The sequence below is a fragment of the Grammomys surdaster genome, unplaced genomic scaffold (genome assembly GCF_004785775.1).
Source record: "Grammomys surdaster isolate TR1022 unplaced genomic scaffold, NIH_TR_1.0 130, whole genome shotgun sequence".
NCBI lineage: Eukaryota > Metazoa > Chordata > Mammalia > Rodentia > Muridae > Grammomys > Grammomys surdaster.
The window spans coordinates 17,196,404-17,202,801 of record NW_021604588.1 but is presented as its reverse complement, the minus strand read 5'-3'; the positions used below and the strand labels follow the sequence as shown (position 1 = coordinate 17,202,801).

Sequence of the window (6,398 nt, the reverse complement as noted above, 5' to 3'; positions counted from 1 at the left end):
ACCCTTTCTTGTTCTTTCTGAGCTCTGGTTGATTCAACTCAGCTGTTCTGGCTCAAAACTCCTCTCCATGCTACCTGATTCAAACTGGCTTCTTTCAGCTTCTCCTGAATTGCTCTGCTTGACCTCAGACTAACTCTGGCAATCTGTCCTAATCTTCTGCTCCTTCTTCTTCTCTGACTCATTCTGTCTTCACTTGTGTCTAACTTGTCCTCTCTCTGCAACCTGTCTCTACAACTCTCCCAGTAAAACTGCCTCTTCTCTCTCTGCACTGCCTCTCAAGTAGCTTCCCTTTCCTCTCTGTTCTGAGAATTGGGCATATTCTATTCTATTAAATCTTTCTCTGATTCATCACTTTGTCTGCTGCTCAATTAAACATCACTTTCAAACATGGTACTTCCTTCTGAAAATTAACTTTACCTTCATTGTTTGGGGTTAAAGGTATGTATGTACTGAAGGTGTGTCTGTATTCCAGAGGAATTAAAGGTGCGTGCTAAGGGCTGAGCCACACCACAACTAGAAACAGTTTTTTTGTTTTTTTAGTAAATAACACAATCTCAGGGTTTGCAATGTGATCAAATATCCTGCAACAACTTGCAAATGCCACTATCTCCAGAAGATGTACCTGACCTCTTCCCAAACACCTTACTTTATCTACTCACAGAACTACAGTCTAGGGCAGAACACTTAGCACGGTCACTATATTATGAACTGATTTCCTTATGTTGAGTTGAACAGTAATGAAATCCAAGACCACATTTATTTCTAAGTCACTGTTTTATTTCCAGGATTCATAGTGGATGCTTGATACATATGAACAGATGTGTATTTGTTGAACAATTAAGGGAATAGTTAAATAAATGCTCATAAATGCTCCCTGATCCCTGTTTTTCCCTGGAGCATAAGTCCTTAACTTTGGTTACACAGTCTAAGCAGTGAGGAATTTTAAGAGCTGACAGTTGAGTCACAACCTAAAGCTTTTTAACTGGAGTGTGAACTGACTTTTGAAAGCTCTTGTGATAATTCTAACAAGGAGCAGGCTTGTAGACAAACTGTCGGAAGAACCTAGCCCACGAAGTGTCTCTGTGTGACATTTGTATATATAGGCACTGGGCTGGTATATGTTCAGCAAGTGGTTTTATTCCCCCAGCATTTAGAAGGATTAGTCTTCCAACCTCTCTTATTCAAATTCAGTTGTTCTGAGAGACGTAGAAGGCTGCCTCTTGCTTGCTTAGATGAAATCACTTCTGAGGTACTTTACAAGATTGGTAACTTAATTTTTTGATTAAAAAAAAAATCCTTTCTGTTGCAGCCAAGCTAAAGACACAAGGGTGTTAAGGCTTTATGCTCTAGGTGAGAGTAACATATTTGGCCTTGGAATCAATGGTCTGACTTTGATCCAACTCTCAACATTCCACAATCCTTGTAGAGAAATCTCAGTGTAATAAAATTCCGAGCACAGGACCCTGCGGGCTCCCTGTCCATCAGGATGCCAACCTTTTGGAGCATCCACAGGCCCCCTCCAATGGCATTGTCCTGATGTTTCCAGGCAGTGCACTGCCTGCCACCAGGGATGACTCAGTCAGTCACTGAGGTAAATCTTGTGCTCTATAAGCCTCCCAGAGAGCTCTGGCTTCAGTCTGTGCTGCATTGAAGCAGCTGAGGCGAGTCCTCCTGGCATCCAGCTGATTAATGCAAACTGACTTTCCCCCTGTGAATTCAACTGCTAGGAGGTCAGCTTGATTATTATTATTATTATTATTATTATTATTATTATTATCATTTTCTTTCTAAATGCTGAGGTACAAGACTGGGGGCCTTGAAGCACCCCAGCTTGCTCTGTCTCTCTATGATGCCCCCCACCCCCGCAAGGCCAAGCACAAGTCCTCAAGGGCCAGACCCAAGCACAGGTCCTCAATGATTTTTTTAAGGGCCCGTACCTCTGAGCAAAGTGTCTTGTTCACTGTGTAGTCTGCAAGCACATACCAATAGGAACATTCATTTATGCTAATAAGCAAGGGTACATTGATTATGCTTTTAAATCCCATAGTTCCTTTCGGGAGATCTTATGACTACCTGGTTTTTTGAATTCATCATTGGGGCTCTCTGCACCTCCCTGTTCCATAGACAGTCACATCTTCTTGTGCAGTGCCAGCCTTGCTCCATAGACAAAATGGTGAAGGTCAGTATGAACAGATTTGGCTGAATTGAGCGCCTGGTAACCAGGGCTGCCTTCTGTTCTGCATCTGGCAAAGTGGAGATGGTTGCCATCAACAACCCCTTCATTGACCTCAACTACATGGTCTACATGTTCCAGTATGACTCCACCCATGGCAAATTCAATGCCACAGTCAAGGCTGAGAATGGGAAGCTTGTCATCAACGGGAAGCCTATCACCATCTTCCAGGAGTGAGATCCCGCTAACATCAAATGGGCCGATGCTGGTGCTGAGTATGTTGTGGAGTCTACTGGCATCTTCACCACCATGGAGAAGGCCGGGGCCCACTTGAAGGGTGGGGCCAAAAGGGTCATCATCTCTGCCCCTTCTCCTGATAACCCCATGTTTGTGATGGGTGTGAACCACGAGAAATATGACAACCCACTCAAGACTGTCAGCAATGCCTTCTGTACCAATAACTGCTTGGCTCCCCTGGCCAAGGTCATCCATGACAACTTTGGCATCGTGGAAGGCCTCATGACCACGGTCCATGCCATTTCTGCCACTCAGAAGACTGTGGATGGCCCCTCTGGAAAGCTGTGGCGTGATGGCCATGGGGCTGCCCAGAACATCATCCCTGCATCCACTGGTGCTGCCAAGGCTGTGGGCAAGGTCATCCCAGAACTGAACGGGAAGCTCACTGGCATGGCCTTCCATGTTCCTAACCCCAATGTATCCGTTGTGGATCTGACATGCCGCCTGGAGAAACCTTCCAAGTATGATGACATCAAGAAGGCAGTGAAGCAGGCATCTGAGGGCCCACTGAAGGGTATCCTGGGCTATACTGAGGACCAGGTTGTCTCCTGTGACTTCAACAGCAACTCACACTCTTCTACCTTTGATGTTGGGGCTGGCATTGCTCTCAATGACAACTTTATAAAGCCCATTTCCTGATATGACAATGAATATGGCTACAGCAACAGGGTCAAGGACCTCATTGCCTATATGGCCTCCAAGGAGTAAGAAGCCCTGAACCACCCACCCCAGCAAGGACACTGAGAGCAAGAGAGAGGCCCTCAGTTGCTGAGGAGTCTCTGTCCCAACTCGGCCTCCAACACTGAGCATCTCGCTCACAATTTCCATCCCAGACCCCATAATAACAGGAGAGCCTAGAGAGCCCTCCCTACTCTCTTAAATACCATCAATAAATGTTCACTGCGCAAAAAAGGGCATCATTGGTTTATTGTAGTGCATGTATGTGTGTCCATATGCACACATGTGCATGCGTATGTACATGTATATACATATGCATGTGACATTCTATAGAGCGTATTTATGTGCATAAGTATGTATGTGTATGTATGTATGTATGTTCAAATGTGGGTGTGTAATACCCTATTATATGTTTATGCATGTGAATACATATATACACATGCATGTGCATGTATCCATGTGTATGTGTATTTTTGTGTATATATATACATGTGATATCCATACTATGTATGTGTGTATATTTTTGTGCATGCCTATATGTTTATGTATGTGTGTGTATATGCGTGTGCATGTGGTACTCCTTAGGGTATGAAAATGCACACATGAGTTTGCATGAGTGAATGTGACATCCTATAATGTGTGCGAAGTGTGACAAGTAACACCATCCAGGAACAGGCCCAATGACTCTAGACTGTAGACCCAAATGGTTCCCGTGTCCCTGCAAGGTCATGCACTGAGGTCCCTGAGTGAGTCAGACCCATACTTATGGCTCCCACCCTTGGAGTGTCCAGGATGAGGTAAAGGGACAGTTGGGAAGCAGAGGTGTTTGCTCTGTGGTCCTTTACATCTCCCTATTCCCTATCTTAAAGTTCACGTGGGGTTAGGAAGCCCCCTTCTGCTGACCTCTGCATGGCCGCTGCCTCCCTTACATAAGTTCATTAGCTTTCTTTGATGGGCACCGAAACACCATTTTCCTCTCTAGAGTGACCCACCAGCACAGCCCTCTCTAATGGAGTGTGGTTTTAAATGCACTGTTGTAAAGAAGCTGACTTAGAGCATGGGACGGCCTTTCCTGATTCCTCTATTGATTGGAGAGTCATAACTCTCAGCTTTTGGAGTTTAGTTCCTTTTACTTCTCTCTGATTCTGAGACATTCATTTTCACTCAGCCAACTTCTCATGATCAACGGCTTCCTCTGCCTTTCTCGAAAGAGCGTTGAGATGGGCACTTGACTTTCCTCTCTATGCTCCTCTACACTCCTGTCTGGTTCTCTTAAATTATGCAGGTACTTTGTGTAGGCTGAGGAAGAACCCAGGACAACTTGGAAATGACCTAGAGAAGAGTTACACTGGTAACCCGCATGAGCTGTTGTGGAGGACAGATGTCAGAACTTAGACACAGCAGGCTCAAAGTCACAGACTGACAGCAAATTTGAAGGTCAGGACAGAGGGAGAGGGGAACAGTTTGAGTTGGATGGCACCAGTCAGTTCACAATGGCTTCTTTGCCAGACTTGTGAGGTTGTATGTCCTCTGGGCATCTGCTGTGTGTACAGAAGACTGCAGCCACTGCCTGTCTACCAGGAGCAGCTCACAGAGAAGCCCCTTAGCCACTTTGGCACCTGGCAGCAAGCCTGGCTGGATATAAATCCTGCTCTCAGACTCTATGTCCCAGGATTGTCACATCCCTGGAGGAGGAGGAGACTTGAGCCAAGCCACAGCTGGCCAGGTTTGCAGAAGTCTCTAGAACAGCTCCTAGAAATTGATAAATGGTATTGTTGTTTGGAATTACAGGTGCACTCCAGGGATACTCAGCCAGAACATGCATCTTAGGGATCTGAACTCCAACCCTCACGCTTATGGGCAAGCACTTTAACAACTGAGCGATCTCCGCAGTCCTTGTCATGGTTCTTTCTAAAGCTTATAATCACCAGGGATTCTTTTTTTTTTTTTTTTTTTTTTTTTTTTTTTTTTTTATAATTTTTTTTTTTTTTAATTTTATTTATTATTATATGTAAGTACACTGTAGCTCTCTTCAGACATCCCACAAGAGGGCATCAGATATCATTACAGATGGTTGTTAGCCACCATGTGGTTGCTGGGATTTGAACTCATGACCTCTGGAAGAGCAGTCAGTGCTCTTAACCACTAAGCCATCTCACCAGCCCCTCACCAGGGATTCTTAATTCCCTGTTGCTGGCTCAACCCACCTCTGTATCCTAGAATAATTTTGACACTTTATAGCAGTGGTTCTCAGTGTGTGGGCCACAGCCATCAGAAAACATAGATTTCAGATGGTCTTAGAAACCGAGATACTGCTCAGTAGCAAAATTAGTTATGAAGTATCAATGAAAATAACTTCTTGGTTGGGTTGTCACTACAATGTGAAGTGCTATACTAAAGGGTCCCAGCATTGGGAAGGTTGAGGACCATAGCTATGTAACATAATGCTGGTATATGTTAAGAGTTCACTAAACAGGGTTGTTTTTAAAAGCACATACAAATGACTTTTTAAAGCGACTTAAGCCATCACTGGAATTGTTTGAGGTCATGTTGTTAGCATGATCTCCAAGTTACTCTGGGAACTCTCACCTTCAGTAAAACAGTCTCCTGCGAATCTCTGGTCACAGCTCTGCCACTCGGTGCCTGACTTGTGCTTTCCATGCCGTACCCTTTCCAGCAGTCCCTCCCCTGGCTCGTGGACTCTAAGATGCCAGCATCACTAGGCCCCCAAAGTATCATCCGGCATGTCAGCAACCTATTAACCGTGTTTGACTCCCATAGTCTGCTCAGACAACCACCCTAAAGGAGATCTCTCTGGTTCCCAAGACCAACGCCCATGTTATACAAACTGCCTGTTACTCTCAGACCCTGGGCCCCAAACACCACATGGGAACAAGGCTTAAGGCACTTTTTTTTTTTTTCTGGAGCAAAGGAGCCAAATGTTGCACATGGAGTCAGTTTAGAAAGAGTGGGTGGCAAGTGCCGGGAACTACATTCTCCAGCGCTGGCTGATTCCCTCTGTGGAGGTTATTTGTAGACGTCTGGATACTTCCAATCAAAGGTCACATCAAATGCACTCACTGAGAGCACATGAAAGGGTTCACATCCCCCGGAGGAGGCCGCAGAAGGCCAGAGTCAGCAGTTGTGAAAAGGCCAAAAAGCTTCCAGTACAAACTATTGTTTAGGATGCCTGGCCCCTCTTAACTCTGTCTCATACACACACACACACACACACACACACACACACACA

The 6,398-nt window shown here is 45.1% G+C and overlaps 1 pseudogene; it reads left to right on the top strand.

Moving 5' to 3' along the window:
• Positions 1-2,167: 2,167 nt before the first annotated feature.
• LOC114613425 lies at positions 2,168-3,178 on the top strand (annotated as a pseudogene).
• The last annotated feature ends 3,220 nt before the right edge of the window (positions 3,179-6,398 follow it).